Source organism: Saimiri boliviensis, chromosome 5, assembly GCF_048565385.1.
Source record: "Saimiri boliviensis isolate mSaiBol1 chromosome 5, mSaiBol1.pri, whole genome shotgun sequence".
Classification (NCBI taxonomy): Eukaryota; Metazoa; Chordata; class Mammalia; order Primates; family Cebidae; genus Saimiri; species Saimiri boliviensis.
The window spans coordinates 28,088,768-28,106,952 of NC_133453.1; the positions used below are offsets into that span (position 1 = coordinate 28,088,768).

Sequence of the window (18,185 nt, forward strand, 5' to 3'; positions counted from 1 at the left end):
TGAATTTAGAAACCATCTGCATACATTGTATTGAACTTTGCTTTCTGAGTTTCTTGCTCATTAAATTGCCAAAGTTGGCCGGACGCGGTGGCTCAAGCCTGTAATCCCAGCACTTTGGGAGGCCGAGGCGGGTGGATCACAAGGTCAAGAGATCGAGACCATCCTGGTCAACATGGTGAAACCCCATCTCTACTAAAAAAAATACAAAAAATTAGCTGGGCATGGTGGCGCGTGCCTGTAATCCCAGCTACTCAGGAGGCTGAGGCAGGAGAATTGCCTGAACCCAGGAGGCGGAGGTTGCGGTGAGCCGAGATCGCGCCATTGCACTCCAGCCCGGGTAACAAGAGTGAAACTCCGTCTCAAAAAAAAAAAAAAAAAAAAAATTGCCAAAGTTGTGCCTTTTCATTCACCACATAAAATTGATGTAATTGCCTGAATCACCAAGGTAACTATTTTTTTCTTGCACAAAATATATGTTTAATAAAATCAGTTAACTAATTATGGGGTGCCTAATGTAGGTAAGATCATTTGATCACTTGTGTGAAGAATAGATTGGACAGGAGAAATTGGAGGCAAAGAAATTAGTTAGGACTCTATTGTACTAGTTCAAGATAAGCTAAATATTTACTGAGCTTTGTTATGGCTTTGCTTTGACTGTTTCAGTCCTGCTTAGTTTTGGGGTGGGGCTTTGGAGTGGAGCTGGTATTTGAGTTGTTCTGGCAAATTCTTCTGAGTTACAGTGTTTACTTTCTTTTTTTCTGCATTATCTTTTCTTTTTCTTCGGTCAACTAATTAATTTTAAAAGAAAAGACATCTTCCAGGCACTTCAAGTTACTTACAATCTAATTAGGAAACATAATATAAACACAGGAAACATAATGGCAAAATATGAAAGCAGGAGAAGAGTTAGAGTGTGGCTTGGGATTAACATTTAAATGAGTGGGTAGAGAGACAGGTGCCAGAAGATTATGGGACTAAGAGGAGGCTGTAGGCTGGGAACTGTGGGAAAGTTTTGGGATAAGCTTGTCGCGGATGGACCAGCAGAAAGCTAGAAAGGGAAAGAAAGATACTCATGATAAGAGAAGTTCTAAGAAGAAAGATAAAGTTGTAAGAAAGTCTTATTTTTCTTATCTGTTCCTTGTATATGCCCCCTCCCCTTCCCTTCAAAGTGCAGTGCTGTCTGAGTTATGAGCAGAGTGGGGAGGTGTTATCTCTTGAGTGGGGAAAGCCATTCCATTTCCTTTTCTCCCATTCCTCAAGGCTTAGTGAGACCTGAAATGCTTGTCCAACATGTTGAGGTACTACTTGTCTCAAGCCTGGCCTAGGTTCACACTAAAGATCCGTGTATAAATTAATTTACCCATTAATTTCAAGAATTAACATTGAATATATTTTACATTTTAATTCTAAAATTTAAAGGGGTACGATTTTTCCAGGAATGGTACGTAAATGGAAGATATCAATATATTCTTTAAATTATTCTAAAGTCATGGAGAACAATCTAACCACCTAGAGCAGATGGAGAGTTGTGAAAAGAATTTTATCATTTACTGGGTGCACGTCAGTTGTAATTACTGATTTGAGTAGTTTATATATATAAGTAGATTTATTTGTTCCTTGAAACAACTTATGAAGTTAGTGCTACAAAATCATCCCAATATCATAGATGAAACTAGCAAAGAGAGGTAACGTAACATACTTAATGCTCCACAGCTGGTAATTGTTGGACCAGTAATCAAACTGAAGTAGTCTTGACTCCCAAGCTTTTGCTACAGAATGTCTTAAGAGATCATGTAATTTATCTGATTCTGTAAAAATCTTGGAGGTAGAATTAGATAATCACCAGGGTTTCCATTTAGCCCTAACATTCCCTATTTCATGATGATATGTTCCTCATCTCTCTCATGTATGCACCTTGACATTTGTCCTTATGTTAAAAATTAGGTGTTAGATTCATATCTTTAATTCCACTCTTTTTACATGGTTTAAGTTTGAAGCTATTTGTCCTCACTCCTAAATGAATGCTACCTTTAGAGCAATCGTCCCCAAACTTTTTACACAGGGGGCCAGTTCAGTGTCCCTCAGACCGTTGGAGGGCCGCCACATACTGTGCTCCTCTCACTGACCACCAATGAAAGAGGTGCCCCTTCCTGAAGTGCGGTGGGGGGCTGGATAAATGGCCTCAGGGGGCCACATGTGGCCCGCAGGCTGTAGTTTGGGGACACCTGCTTTAGAGAAACTCTGACACCAGCTGTTACGGGTTTTGAATAACTTAAAGAGAATAAGATTCAGGTCAGTAATGAGCAACTCATGACTCAGATTTGTAACCTTCCCATATTTTCCATGTGATAAAGGACCTTTTTTTTTTTTTTTTTTAAGACTGAGTCTCACTTTTAAGACAGAGTCTCGCCAGGTGCCATGCTGGAGTACAGTGGCACAATCTCGGCTCACTGCAACCTCCCCCTCCTGGGTTCAAGCAATTCTCCTGCCTCAGCCTCCTGTAAGGACCTATTTTTAGGAAACAATTAGAAAATTCTCTGGATTATTACAAAAGTTAGCATATTGGTGACGAAAAAGTGCCTCCAATTTTTTCACTGGCACTAAATGGATACTCTAGATTGAATGAATATAACCCGCTCTCACAAAAGCCCAAATATTTAATTGGGGCTATCCCCATATTTAATTTTTAAGGTGGCCTGTAAACAAGTTTATTTTTCTCAAATTGGTCTAAATAAAAAAGATAATTGCTTTTTTGGGCACTAGCTCATGACATACAGCCTTGTAGGACACATGCATGTTCCAGATCTTCTCCAGCTGCCTCAGTATCTGAGGGAAGATAGACACCAGACAGGGAGAGCCTGATGAGGCGGAATAAAACTCTACTTTTTCACCATGTCCCAGAGTACTGAACAAGCTCCAAGCTCCATTATCATCTGTACCTCCTGGACATGCGCGTGCATCTGCTGCCAGTGAGACATCCTCTTGCACTGTCTCCAATAAAAAAGAGAGTAAGAGAGCATGGGAAGAAGAGCAGAGGCCAAATCACCTGCCACTACCACTTTTTCCATCTTAAACATAATGGTCTCACGTGGTGTCATAACTGAAATGTCTTAGGGACAAAACGTTCCGTTCCAGAATTGGATGCAAGAGTTAAAATGCAAATCTTGCTAAAGAAAGCAGCACATGGATTGGACATTCATAGGAAAGTATTCATGAGAGAGGAAGGAATGGAGAGTTTTCGGGTTGAGATCTCAAGAAGAGAAAAGAGGACAGAATTGAGGTTGAAGTCTGAAGACAAATTTTCTGCACTTAATTATAAACCAAAATAATTCTACACATTATTTTCTGTCATCAATGGCTATGAAGAGGCAGCCAAAGAAACTGCTAATAGAATCTGTAGGAAGCCAATATTATACCTCATTGCACAGGTTCCCCACAATAAATACAGAGCATCCAAAGTTAGAATAAAAACCCAGTGTGTTCTTTCTGTTTTTCTGTGATGTATTGTGTGCCATCAAACTCTGGAAGAAAGACAGTTTGAGATAGGGGTAGGTATTTGATGAGGGGAAGAGTCTATTTTCAGGATTTAGCCCCTCATTTCATTTAAGCAATAGCCCTGATCACACATGGGGATGAGACTAGAATGTGGACAGGCTGTGACTTCAGAATTCAGGGCTGTGCTACTAGGTTTGAGAAGGGTGGACACAGAAGTAGGGTTGTCTCTTCTAAAAGTGTGGTAAATGGAATGCTGATGAAGTCCTCAAGAAGATTCAGAATATCTTGATATTTTCTACATTTGCCTTTTAGGTTTCTTTTTTCTTTCTGTTTTCCTTTAAGAGTATTTCTTTTCCCCTAGGAATCTACAAAAATTCTAGACATTTCTATCACCTTTATACTTTTATTTATGGTTTGCCTTCAGTATTTAAGCCTCTTTAAAGGCAATTACTCTCTTACATTGTATTACCTCTGGAAATCATATTGCTTTTTGCCTCCTATTTCAGTTTAGTTAAATGTCAATCTGGACTTAAGACCTTTAACCACTGATGGTGCCTAGTGTCTGTTGGATGAAATGCCGCTTGCAACTTTTTTGGAAAATGGTGGGATATATCTGACATTGTTTGAAAAACCAATGGTGATCAAATTAGAGAATTTGTCTGAGAGACTTCTAGGTGGTGGATAAACATATTTACTACATGCTATAACACTTTAGGCATCACTGAAAGGCCAAGAAGTGAAGTGTAAATATATTGGCGAAATGTTAAATTAGTGCTAAATATTCCATGTAGGAAGGGGATAGGATAGTTGCTATGTATATCTTTGAGGAGTTAAAGAAAAGTAAGAGAGCAAATAAATATTTAAATAGGTTGTTTAAAGGAAACAGCCAGAAGAAAACGCAAGCTCCAAGCTAATTTATTAATATTATCAATAGCTGGGTTGTTTCCATTTTCATACCTATCTCCATCTTTCTAAATAGTCTGAATTGTTGCCAAACTACTAACGACCTTAAAAGGGTTAAATCCTAAATAAAAATCCACCTGTGCCCACCATGGACATTTGTGGGTTTTTTAAGCCAATATTACATGGTGAGTATCTTCCTCTTCAATTATTAGGATAGGCTAAGATTCCACTGTGGTCTTTTCTCTAGAGGCTTGTCTTCTAAGGATTAAATACATATAAATAGATGCCACATTTACTTTATTTAACTTTTTGCTGTTGGATACTTTTCATTTTCTAAATTTCTGACAGTTTCATCTTAGCTGAAGTCTGCATTTTAGGCCTAAATGAGACCCAAACAAATAAATGAAGAAAAGTTTCCTCGTCAGTAGTAACAACTTGACTGGAGAATATAGATCACTGAAGAGCCCATCTTGTCTCCACTGCTAAAACTAGGAAGACTTAGGATCTCAACATATCACTTTTTAAGCAAGAAGAAACATATCCTCACTAGAGATGTAAACTATAAAGAAATTGAGTTCTGTTAGCTTAAGTGTCACATATAATAGGATGAACACATAAAGTCTAAGGGCAACTCCAGGTTCTTCTATAGAAAAACATGTCTCCCCTAATCTCGAAGTTAGTTTTAGTCAATCTGCATGGTGTCATACTGACATGAATCAACTTTTTCTAAATCTTGAGTGATGAGGAAAATGAACAAGTTGGGTGGAGCTCAGAAATAGACAGAAAATACATGGCATGTACAGGCATGATTTAGACCAATATCAGTGAACATGAACCTTGTGGGAGAAAGGGGCATATTTGTAAACAATTTGCAAGTGGAATGAAAGCGGTACTGTGATACAAGTAAGCAGTGTCAAATTAACATTTTTGTGTTAAAGAAAAAAAGAAAGCAGAATTGTTTGGTTTCTTATAAGTTCACAGTTTTCTCTGTCATCTCTAGAGTAGTTCAAGTTGTCTGTCCACACCAGAATTCTGTATACTAAGGGTGGAATGCAGGCTTTTGTGCTTTGCAGAGTTCTCTTCTGGGCTTTCTATTTGACATGATATTTTGACTCACTCTGTGAATTCTGGCTAATTGCTCAGTACCTGCAGGCCACTGGTTCCCACCCCACCCCCAACATCCCCCCCCGCCCCGCCCCGCAGCATAGTAAGTGCTTACTTGCAAAAATGTTCATGTATGAAAATTAGTGTGAAAGACCTACTTAAAGATAATTCATAAACATAATATATTTCAGGATCATAAGCGGTCTTCATAATAAGAGATGTCTTTAAAATTTTGGTTGTCACCTGGACTGTTAAAGAATGTGTATGCCCCTCAGACTCCCTTTCCTTCTCTTCTTCCTAGTAGTTAAATTTATGATAATCACATGTAGAGTCACATTCAGAATCTGAACAGATTTCTGCAAACTCTCTACTGATTCCTACGGGATAAGATAACCTCACTCTCACATTTACGGTACTATGATGTTTTCACTTATCTGTTTTGTGATTTCAGATTTATTGCCCTAATTATGAGCTAATGAGCACAGAGCTTTGGAAGGAAATTTGCATTACTTGCTTAAGTAGGACAAATTATCAGCCTAACCAAGATAAAACATACTTTATTTCTTGAGATTCTTTAACTTACCCAAAGAGATGCCTATCAACTAGCCAAGTTAAATCAGCTTTCAGAGAAGGATGCTGACTATTACCTACTATTACAACTCTGCTGTAACTTTACAGAGTTTGCTTGGCTGGTTCCCACCTTTAAAAGCCCTTCCTTTAAATGTTCTCATTTAGCCACTTTTACACCCATCTCCTACTATTTTTAAAATAGAAGAATGTGAAGAAAGCCATTGACAAGACTCCTTAGAACCAAAACAGAATTCAGAAATAATTTAACAAAGAAAATACAGTGTTGCAAGCATGCAGACTTAAGATCTCAAATGGTAAGGTTTCTTGTCTTAAAGTGCAGATTACAGGTATTCTAATTTTTTTTTTCTCTTGGAGCCAGAATAATGGTAGTGCACATTTTATTTCATTTTTCTTTCTTTCATATTTTCTCATTGAGAGAAACAACTCTGAGCTTTGTTTTGGAGTTAGAAGGTCATCACTTTATTAAACAGATTAAAGCTCTCATTTTTATCATTTAATTCCTCTTTTTTAGTGTATCTTTCTAATATTAAGTATCAGTATGAATATTCTTTGATACATGATGTAAAATATACTACAAGGAGACCACTAGAGTCTTCCTAAGAGATTAAGAAGAAAAAGTGAGTAAGCAAATTAATCAGCTAAATTAACTAGTTGTCTTGGAAGACATGAGATCTTTAGCACCATCAAGTTATACCTCATTAGCTCCATTAGTGGCTCGACATTGTCATTACTTTACCCACTTCTTTCTGTGCAGTTTCACTGTGTCAGCTTTGATTTCCCCCTGCACGTATTTTTTTCCAGCTTAGAGCTATTATATCACCTTCCAGGAGCATTGATTTTAAGTCAGGTGTCACAGATTTCCCACTCATCATTTCCTTGCAAGCATGAAACTGACTGTTGCTGCTACTGCTGCACCTGTTCATTATTTCAGTATTCGTCACTTGTTCCTATGAGCCAGTTCTTGTATCCTCCTTCCCTGTTAACTCATTGTTTAATTATTAAATATTTTCACTGAAAAACATTGAAATAACTTCTCAACAGTGTGCTTTGGCAAAAATAAACAATTTTATTTTATTTTTGTTTAAAGGAGAGGACAATGATACAAGCATTTTTTTGTTAAACAATCAGACATTTGTTAAACATCTATTATTTGGCCAGAACACTAATAGATAACATTGGAAGGTTCATAGAAATATAAGAGGGTTAGCATTAGGAGAAATGCCTAATGTAGATGACTGGGGGGTGGATGTAGCAAACCATCATGGCAAATGTATACTTATGTAACAAACCTGCACATTCTGCACCTGTACCCCAGAACTTAAAGTATAATAATAATATAATAAAAAAAGAAATATAAAATATCACCACCTGTGAGCCTTAAAGTACTTACAGTCTTGCTATTGAAGTAATTTTGAAAAAAGGTTTAGAACCTGAACTATAAAGTTCACTTTTTGTTGCTCTTAGATTTAACTTGCCTGAATTACTTTAAAATTTTGGAAAGAGTATATCAATAACTAGTAAAGGAAGTATTTTTCCCCCAAACAATGCAAGTAGCAGTAATTATTAAAATTTCAAACAATGAATTGAAATTTTGAAATGGAAGTAACAAGCATTGCCAATTGAAATTTAGTCTCTCACTAGAGAAACTTACTACCCATACCAAAAGTGTAACAGATGTCTTAAAAATTGCTAAGATCCACCACTGCCTCATCATTTTATATTTTAACATACAGGTCATTTTCTTTAAATTGTAACATACAGGTCATTTTCTTCCTTCAGATGAATAAAAACAAAAATGGCTTTTAGCAAAAAATTCCTATAGCTATTTAACAATGCAGTATCTGTCCTACCTGGCATAAAGACCATAACATTTTAAGACAGGTAGGTTCAAATTCACACTACACAACACCTAGAAGTTATGTTATCTATGAACAATATTTCTAAAGTGGGCATAGGAGATAATAAAAATATGATCATCTCATTTGTCAAATGTTATACTTCCAGATTGGAAGTGATAAAAATTGGGATTTTGGGGAAAGAAGGAGGATGGGGTCAGGAGGAATTTGTATCATCACCCATGACAATTTAGATATTTAAAAGCTTATTTTTGAGCTATGTGGTGTAGAATGATTTTGAAAGCAAGTAGTGTGTGTCAAAAAATACCGTAAGACAAAATGTTATTTTTCAATAGCGTAATCAAGGGATTAGATTACAAATGACCAAACCAACTCCAAGGGATTATAATGCTGCATAATCTTCATTTGCCAAATGATCTTTTAAAAAATTACTTTTATTCTTTCTTCTTTTCAGGGTTATTTCCAACTTTCAGTTGAAGTCCATCCTGCTACTGCTTCTGACAGGCAACACATTTTCTTGGAAAGAACATCAAGGTGATAGAATTTTAATCTGAATGTAAATTATATATCTGCTTTCCTTGGGCAGGTAACAAGCTCATTTCCTACAGTAAAATATGAGTAATTCTGAAGACCAAATTAGCCCATAATATAAAAATGTTGTTAAAATAAAATAAGGGGTTAATGGGTTTGAAAGTACACAGAGGGAAACCATTTCATCCAAATGCCAAATGTTATTCTATTTTTTGACATTTTTAAACTTCCATTTCTGTACATTTCCAAGTTGCAAATTGTATGCAATGTTGAACACTGATGCTCAATTAAACTTGAAGGGACCATGGGAAATATTATTGAAAAGGTAATGGGATATATTTTAGTAAAGAGAAATTTCAAGGACTTTTGATTCAATTGCCAAGCATCAGTAATGCTCAATCAAACTTTTCCAGAGAAGTTTTCTCTAGTCACTCCCGTTTGGGATGCCATTTGTAGTTTGCGTATCTTGAGTTGGGATTTTATTTTTGACTGAACGATGTTGGTTATAAATATACCTGTAAAATATAAATATATATTTAGACATAGTCTTACTCTGTCACTCAGGCTGGAATGCAGTTCTGCCATCTCGGCTCACTGCAACATCCACCTCCCGGGTTCAAGTGATTCTCCTGCCTCAGCTTCCCAAGTACCTGGGATTACAGGCACATGCCACCACACCTGGCTAATTTTTGTATTTTTTGTAGAGACGAGGCTTCACCGTGTTGGCCAGGCTGGTCTCAAACTCCTGTCCTCAAGTGATCCACCCACCTCAACCTCCCAAAGTGCTGGGATTATAGGTGTGAGCCACCTCACTCAGCCAATGTATTGTTATAAATACACCCTGTCATCTTCAAGACAAAGTATCATTTGATATTACAAGAAATAACAACAACATTTTTTTGTATTTTATTTCCATTGATTCTAATATATGAGGTAGAATACTTTGGTAAACACCTTTCTCTCTGTGGCCTTCCCTTAGGGGAATTTCCTACTTATACACATATTATTACACAATTTATCCTGCTTTATATAATGAGTAATGTATAAAAAAATTACTGCTCTACAAATAGTAATACAATACTATAATATCAAAGACCTAAAGTTGATTTTTTTGATAATTATTCCTAACAGTTTAGAAATCTCAATTTGTTTTGCCCTATTACTTAAGATAGAATAAAGTATTACATTGGGCAGGCATTGAGATATTCTGTCTTTTTCTCACCTGCAATAAATACAATGTAGTTCTATTATTTAATTGGAAAGACAGCAAACATTTCATACTCACTTAGCCTGACCTGGAATTACTGCCTTATCTAATTCTATGGTGCTACATAGAGAGACTCCACCAAAAGCATTAATGAACATAGAGTAAGTAATACATATGGCATTTATCTTCTGAAACAGCCATCTTTAAATTTAATATGAAGCATCTTAGAGAAACTGCATTTTCAGGGCTTTCAACTTTATACTCTCTTGAGAATATATGTAAAAACCTACACACTATAAATACTGAGTATTTGTGGAGTCAGAATAAAATGACTTTATAACCAGTAAATCTTCCAAAGGGACTGTCTTAAGATAAAGGCCTGGCTTTGCCAGTGCCGTACAGAAAGATGAGCCTTGCCTAAGGTTGTCTTGCACCTCTGCTAATATTGCTCAGGATTCCTAATTGTCTGCAAAATTTGCTCCTCATCCACATGGAAACAGGAGTAAATTTAAATCATTGCAATAATGCCTCAGAAATCCAACAAATGATTCAAAATATTTGCTTTTTTCTCCTAATATTTCCCCTGAAATTTAGCCATGCATACATGTCTACAGAACTTTCTGGTTTTAACAATGTAAGGTTGTTTCTTTGCTGTATCTTTTTCTTTTTTAGTAACACCTCTATCTAGAGATCTATGTATATATCTTAATGTTAAACTTGTAAAAAAAATCCTAAAGTTCTTAATTTTTCTCAACACCCCTCATCTCATGTGGCTACCATTCCACACTGTATTTTTGCCCTAATCATTTATTTCTTCAAACAATTAAGCTGATGAAAAAATATTATATGCAATCTGCAGTAAAGTGTATTATTTAAAACAGAGAGATTTTCTGGAATACCTACAGAGAATACTTTTTTAGTATGTAGGAAAACATATATAAAGCCCTTAGCAGCATACCCAACATAGAATCTGCCCAATAATTGTTAAATATTCATCCCTGCCAACATTTGTAATAATAACTTAAGGCATTATAGGAAATGGAATTTCCTTTTGAGTCAGAAAAAAGATAGGACTATATTCTATAACATGTAATTTCATAGGTTACACTTTACTCATTTAAAATCATTTAAAAATCCATTTTCTATGGTGTAAAGGGGAGGAGAAAAATGGGGGACAAACATATCACTCAGTTTCTTGTAGATAAAGCCTGCCTTTGACTTACATAAAAGCAGTCTTTCCTGTTCCAAGAAAATTCAGTGTAGTCTGGCCCCAGCAAATTCCATTCCCTAATAATGCCAGCATTTACTGTAAGAATGACATGTTGTTATTCCATATTTTGAGTTACATTCCTCATGTGAGTTCTGAGTATCTTTGATCTTAGCTACTATTTCTTGGTTTACCGTTTATATTTAAGATCCTCTTCTCTATTGGTAACTTCACATGAATACTACTAACTAGTTTTCATTGCTGGGATCACATAATTCTTTTCTGAAAATCCCTCAGCTGCCTAAATTAAGTCATCTATCTGCATTTTCATTGTTATACCTAGCTATTGCTCTATTTTTCCCCGTGTCTTCATGATCAGGCTATAAGCCTTTACCCACAAACTCATCTGCATTCATTTCTAAGGTTTCTTCAATACTCTATCTTTCCCTGTGTCTTCATGATCAGGCTATAAGTCTTTACCCACAAACTCATCTACATTCATTTCTAAAGTTTCTTCAATACTTAGCTCAAAATCTACTCTATTCATAAAGCCTTTCCCATCCTAGTAAAGGCAAATGGAGTCTTTGGGCCATTTTCAGAGATGTCATTGCATACTTGGTTTCCGATTGACCAATGCAACCTTTTCCCTATGATAGATCTTATATCCAATCATATGTATTTGATCACATGTATTTCATCTGGTTTTTGTCTTATCAGATTCTCTCAAATTGTAGAGACTGCCCTACATATTCCTTAAACTTCTCCCCATAGTTCAAATGCTTGGATATAAGCAATATATACTTGATTCAACATATTTTCAGTGGTTCACAATATAACATACACTGATTTATGACCAGGTGCATACATCTGTAGTTGAAATAGCAAACATTAACCTTCTGTTTGTCTATGGTTGTCTAATCACCACTACAAGTGGCAATAATTCTGTCCCTATCTTTCTGAAGGACTGGTAAGAATTACCAGATGAGTAGGAGTCTGATATTTTGCATTGATGGAGAGGGCAGTAAATACACAGTCTTTGGGAAAACTGTTTTTCTATGTTCTTTTGTATCCTTTTAGCTGTTATTTCTGTGCTAGGTAGTGGTGTAATGCTTGCAGTGTTTGGTTTACTTTTTCCATAGTCCTTCTAATCTTTGTAACAAAGTCACTTCTGCTTGATCAATAGTTTATTAATTTAGCCAAGGGCATCTGTGCACCAGAGCCTAGCTTGGAATAAAACCACGAGTCTGAGTTCTGACTAGAAGACATGACTTGAGACATTACCTCCTAGAAGACATTCACAGAGAAGCATGCTAGAGATGATGTTGTTGTTACTAGTTCATCTTTGCACATGAGAAAGTCTCTGTATCTATCCTTTGTACACCACAGGATGAGTGCTTTAAATCCCTTTTTAATTTTTCTAGGTAGGAAATATTTTCAAATAAGGTAACTTCAGATATTTGAATGAATAAACAAGCAAGATGACTGTGGAATTGGGAAATCGGATGCCAAAGTGGAGTAATTTAAAATGGCATGAAGTTGCTGGATAAGATCAAAGAGAGTTCCCTTTTCAGTTGATACAAATTCTTGGGTGGGAAATCCACCTTACTGTGGTCAGTAGTTATTGTCTGCACAAGCCTGAGACAATTCTTATCTCTGGTACCACAGTGTGAAAGCCTTTGAAACAGACTTGGATTACCCAAGAGAGCACTGGAACAGAGCAGATAGCAGAGGACAGTGGCAGGCATGCTAGTCAGTAGCTCTTTATTTAGGTGTATTTCAGGATTATGTATAGATAGTATTAATCCATAGTAGGAATGTTGGTTCTGGAAAATAATTTCTTACATTTTTTTTCCTAATTCTGTGTATAGGGAATGGTTTATTTCTTTAAAAACTGGGATCTAATAGCTTACCAGAAGTCAAAAGTCTCCTCACCAAATATAATTCCGAAGTCATATATGGATTCTTTTCATTCTCTCATTCAGTCAGTTGCAGTTCTGAAAAATATAGTCCCTTACTTTGGAGACGGCACATGCAGTGTCCTAGTGGAAATATCCTTCCTCCATCTTCCTTGTCTCTACAGTAGGTCTTGTTTATGCTTTAAAATTTTCCATATAATTTACTTCATAACTTCTTCCCTACGTTGGTGACTTTGTTTCTTAAAAGTAGACACTAAAAACATTGAAAAAAAGTAACTCTCCCCTGTACAAATAAAAACTATAGGCAAGAAATCGGAGACATAGAACTTTAATATTTGTAGAAAGAAAAGGTAATATCATTTTAATAAAAATGTTCAGTGTGATATTTATTGAAAATTCACAGAAAAACATCAACAACAATAATATGGATTATATCTAGGATCATAAATGCCAAGGGACTACCCCCAGACTACACAGCTAGTGAGATCTGCCTCCTCACACCATCCTTGGTTTAGTTCCATTTCTATTCTAACAACATGTATCCCCTAGAATGGTGAAAGAATGAAAAGAAATTGCTGTGCTGCAAAGGTAAATATACATGTAAACTAGTTACTTGAGACTAAAAAGGCAAAGGTAAATATAGTAAAAAAAAATGAAGAATGAAGATATATTTAATGATAATCTTACCTAGATTCCAGGTACCCGATGATATGATTTTTAAAGAGCATTATAGAATGTTTTGAAATAAATAAAAACAGATCTATTGTTCTGATTCACCACAATCATCAACAGTTAAAGCCTCTAAAAGACATTATAGATTAGAATTGACTTAGCCAGTTTTTACAATATATTCTTTTTCTCATGTAAGATTGTCCCTCAAAATAATTATTTTTCAGTCTTTATAACCTACTTTAGACTGTTTGAAATGTAGGGCTTCCTTCCTTTTTTTTGAAAAGATAATTCCAGTGTAATCTATCTTGGGAATCAAGATAGGATACTTGGGAAACTAATGTGCCCCACAGAAAACATTTTGCAAGGCATCTGATAAGGAGGCCACAAATTATAGTCTTCAGATGTGAAATCACCTGGGAATCTCCTAACATCATTTAACAAGTGACAAATAACCAGGGCAAGGAACACGATTGCATTCCTCAATTAACCTATCAGGGCCATTTGGTAACTGGGATATCATCTGGAAGGAACCGATATCCAAGATTCTTGAAATGTAAAGTGCATTCAGACTTGCTTGCCTGGACAAAGCCCCAGTAGAAGAAAATGTATAGTACAGCGACTTGGATGCCATGTAAGGAGTTACTAGCCAGCTGGGCAGAGTGAGTGACATTTGGTTGAGGCAGGGTGTGGGCACAGTACTCCAGGCAATCTGGCTTTCATCTTCCCTCGTATTTATTTGGCAAACTCAGCCATCATTCCTCACTACTCCCCCTCATATCTGAAGCAGTCATCTTGGGGTGAGAGGATTTATTATAAATTTCACATAGTGTTATTTAAAGACCTTTCCAAGGGAAACAGATCCTCCTGGAAAACATGCCCAGGTCAAAGAGGAATATAGTATGGCACCAACAGCCCTAACCTGGCCTGATTAACCTCAACTATTTCTTTCTTCCTTGTGTCCCTGAGACCTTCCTTTGTACTTCTAGATGAGCCCTAATCATGTTGCAACCTCTTTAGACAGGGGAGAGAGAACACACTATGAGATAGAAGCTCCATTTTCCTCAGTAAGCTGAGGTGCTATGAAGGCTTGACAGAAGAAATGCATTCAGTCATCTTCACTGATTACTGCTTCTATTTGGGGGAAGGTCATCATTTCCTCATCCTGATAAAGAGTGGTGAAGAGAACGTCTTTTCCCAGATGACTCTGGTTTTTAGCTTTCTTTGTCCCTTCCATGTCTGACCTGCTTTATTCAGGACAAAGCTGGGGAATCAGCTGTAAGAAATTGTCTGGTGCAACTTAGTTCAAAGAAGGAAAGACGTGTGCTCACACACGCACACAAATAAGTGGGAGCTGCTTTGTTCCCCCGGTGTCACAGTCAGTCTACGATTTTCTTCATGCTTTAATCAGGACCATAAATAGGGCATGTGACTCGGACAAGGAGGTTACCGTTTGAAGGTGGTAATGGAATAGGGTTACATTTGTTCCATTTCCTATGCTCTTTACATTACACGAGATCATTATCATGAAAACGGATTTGTGCTGTGCCATTTCCTGTTCTTGTTACAATCTTTATCATGACAAGAAGATACTAGGTTTTAACGCCTGGTGTTATATTTAACTGTTTTTAATAACCGGTAGGTAGTATGACTTTTCTTCCCATATTGTGTTGTCTGCACAAAAAGTAAAGGTGATGCATTCCAGGAATTTGAGTGATGGTTTACTGAATGTCTTGAGGCTCTGAAATATCAGGGTAGGGACACATCCTCTTCTTTCTGTATCCCAACCTAACCAACAGAACTTTCACAAGAGGCTCTGACTTGCTACTGCACCTGCCACATAGATTTCAGATGCCCATTTTTCTTATCCCTGACTCTTTATAGCCCAAATGACACTCCTAGTGACAGTCAGATTGTATAACTTAAGGGGCAAGGCAGTACAGTTTCCAATTATCATCAAAGAATTTCCCCAGCATTACCATGCTGAGACTTCAGGCTGCTGATATGGAGTAGATCAAAAATAGAACATGGTATAATAAGAACCTTTGCTTCCTGGCATGGACTAGAATCAGAATAGCTAATGGTACAACACTTTCAAGCTCTCCTTTCTTTAAAAGTAAGTTTAGTTCTTGTGAAAGCTGCTGAGTTGACAGCTCAGGATACTATGGATAGAAAAATGATAAGCTTTCCCTCCCTGCTTTTCCCAATATACCTTCAGCCTGCCCTGGAGGGAATGTCTCAAGAAGAGAAAGGTTAGTTCTTTTTCAAGATACTTTTAATATTTGAATTTGGGAGTAGGAGTATTATCCAAGTTGATTATAAAGAATGTTTCAAGATGGGGCTATGTTTCACCGAAGAACAAAGCTAAAATTGACAGATCATTTCATCCAGGCAACTGCAAAACCATCCAGCTAGAATCAGTTTTGAAATCATGTGTGTCTTCTCATAAGCGACCTCCAGAGCTCTCCAAGTGAGTTTTGCAATGCCTTGTGTGTGGTTGGAGTTTTAAGAACTTAACCTTTTGAGGAAGATAGGGTAGAGCATTTGCTTCATAACTAGTGCTAATGAAGAACCAGTCATTGCTAATGCTGACCCACCTGGATTTCTTCATAGCCACCAAGCTCAGTGCAGTGGAGCAGGCTAAGAGAAACTAAAGACTTTAGTGATAGGTTGGGGTTGGCAGGGTAGATAAAGTCTCTCAAAACTTGGTAGAATATACCTGAAAATTCTACCCCTTCCTTATACAAGACTTATTCATAAACTCTGGGGTGGGGAACCAGTGATGCATTTCAGGGGAGTTCTGTAATTCCTGAAAGTCTACATACATTTTGTTGTAAGCTAATGAGCTATTTTTTATTTTTTCTTTCCTGAGGGTGTGACTTTCTAGCTTTTATCCAGTTCTCAAGGAGATCTATGTCATCCCACATTTTAAGAGCCTCTGTTTTAGATAGTTAAGTCTCTTTCCTCGCTTTTCTCCAGTTCTGGGACCAATTGTCACCAGACCCACTCAGAAGATGCTTAGAGAAAAATGGCGTTAGATTACTAATAACACTTAAGTTGACTTCTCATTTCCAAAATTTTTACTTCCTCTCATTTGGGCTGTTTTCTTATTTGACAAACATATTTTTATCTTTGACTTTGAACTTTTTGAAATGACATGTGTATAATGTATTTGATGTCTAAAATAACATCTTATAAAAGCAAGCTCTTTGACTACATGCATAATCGTGGCTGCTTCATCTGCTAGCACCACCCACTGTAAGGAAAGGAAGGGTTCCCTTCATGAATACTACCTTATTAAGAAAGTGAAACTAAGAAAAATATCACCCAACTTATAAAGGATAAAAATCCATTTTCAGATATAGCCATTCTCTCTGAAATAATCTTGAGTGCTAGTACAAACATAACCACATTGCTTGCTCTTATTTACAAAAAAAAAAAAAAAATAGAAAAGAAGCTAAAGAGAACAGCTCCTCCTTTTCCACTGAATATTGTTCTGGGGAGTTCATAAGGTCAGGAACTTGACACTGGTTTCGAGTGGAAGCCAGTCAAGCAGGATTTCTTTGCCCTCTGGACAAATGGTTGGCCTACTTCAGGAATTTTGAGTAATTATTGCTGTTCTCTTCAGCCAGGAGAAATGTACTTTTCACAAAGAGAAGAGCTTGTGGCATTAACTTAATCCCACTGCCTGAGTGCACAAAATCAGTTTTGCTCGGCAGAATTATTGTTCCTAATTTATGAATATGAGAATTATTTATCTCACCCCTTGGGTCTTTGTGGAAATGAAGCACTCACGGTGTTGCTTAGAGCATGATGTGATCCCCAGAACCCTGTACTTCCTGGAAGGATATCACCTCATAACACAAGGTAGAAAGAGGAGCAGATTGCTGTTCCTAGTATGTCCAATGCTGTTTTTCACTAAGAAGCAGAGAGACAGCAGTTTTGTGCCTGCAACCATGAAAGTCAAGAGTTTTAAATTTTCACTCGTTCCTACTAAAATGACTCCTAATCATTCCCATACAGATACATTTGCAGTAGCTGAACTCTGGAATATCGCAGTCAGACATTTGCAAATAGAATATTATTGTATTGTTTTGAAACAAGTAGTTGAATAAACTGAATGTTTCTAGGATCAAGTGCTTGAACAAGATTAGCATCTAAATTAATTTGAAGAGGATTCAGTTTTGGCAATCACTGGCCAAATGGCCAGTAGCCTTATTTTCATCAGAAAAGCAAAGTTTTCTTCATTTTTAACTACCTCTTACTATCCCTTGGTGATTTCTATTGTTTTGGCATCATTCTCTACCACACATAACAAGTCCTAGGGACCATATGGGATTACCTGTCCAAATTCCCAGGGAACAGGGTAGCTGTGAATATTTTCGCATGCCTCTGTAGTATTGCCATCATATCACCTCAGATTACTAGAGTAATCCTCACCAAGAACCCTCCAAGCAACTAACAATGTCAGGAATTCTTCTACTTAAAATAGGAGGCCTGCTAATGCTGAAAATTAATGTATTACTGTTTCACAAGCACACAAATATATTGATTTAAATATATGTACATTTTGATCTAGTATTAACAATCTCATCTTTTTTTTTTTTTTTTTGGTAATCTGTGAGAGTTTTTGTATTTTTTTTTTTTATTTGAGAGAGGGAGTGTTGTGTATTTTTTTTTTTGTTTTGTGTAACAATCAATCCATA

The 18,185-nt window shown here is 36.6% G+C and overlaps 1 protein-coding gene across 9 annotated transcripts in view; it reads left to right on the top strand.

Moving 5' to 3' along the window:
• The window catches only part of IKZF2 (IKAROS family zinc finger 2), a 229,016-nt gene that overhangs the window by 191,801 nt on the left and 19,030 nt on the right, over nt 1-18,185 (top strand). For all 9 annotated transcript variants that reach the window (XM_039470175.2, XM_003925578.3, XM_074399069.1 and 6 more), the window contains one exon: nt 8,404-8,483. The gene's annotated coding sequence lies outside the window, so the exon portion shown is untranslated. The remainder of the gene's footprint in view (nt 1-8,403; nt 8,484-18,185) is intronic.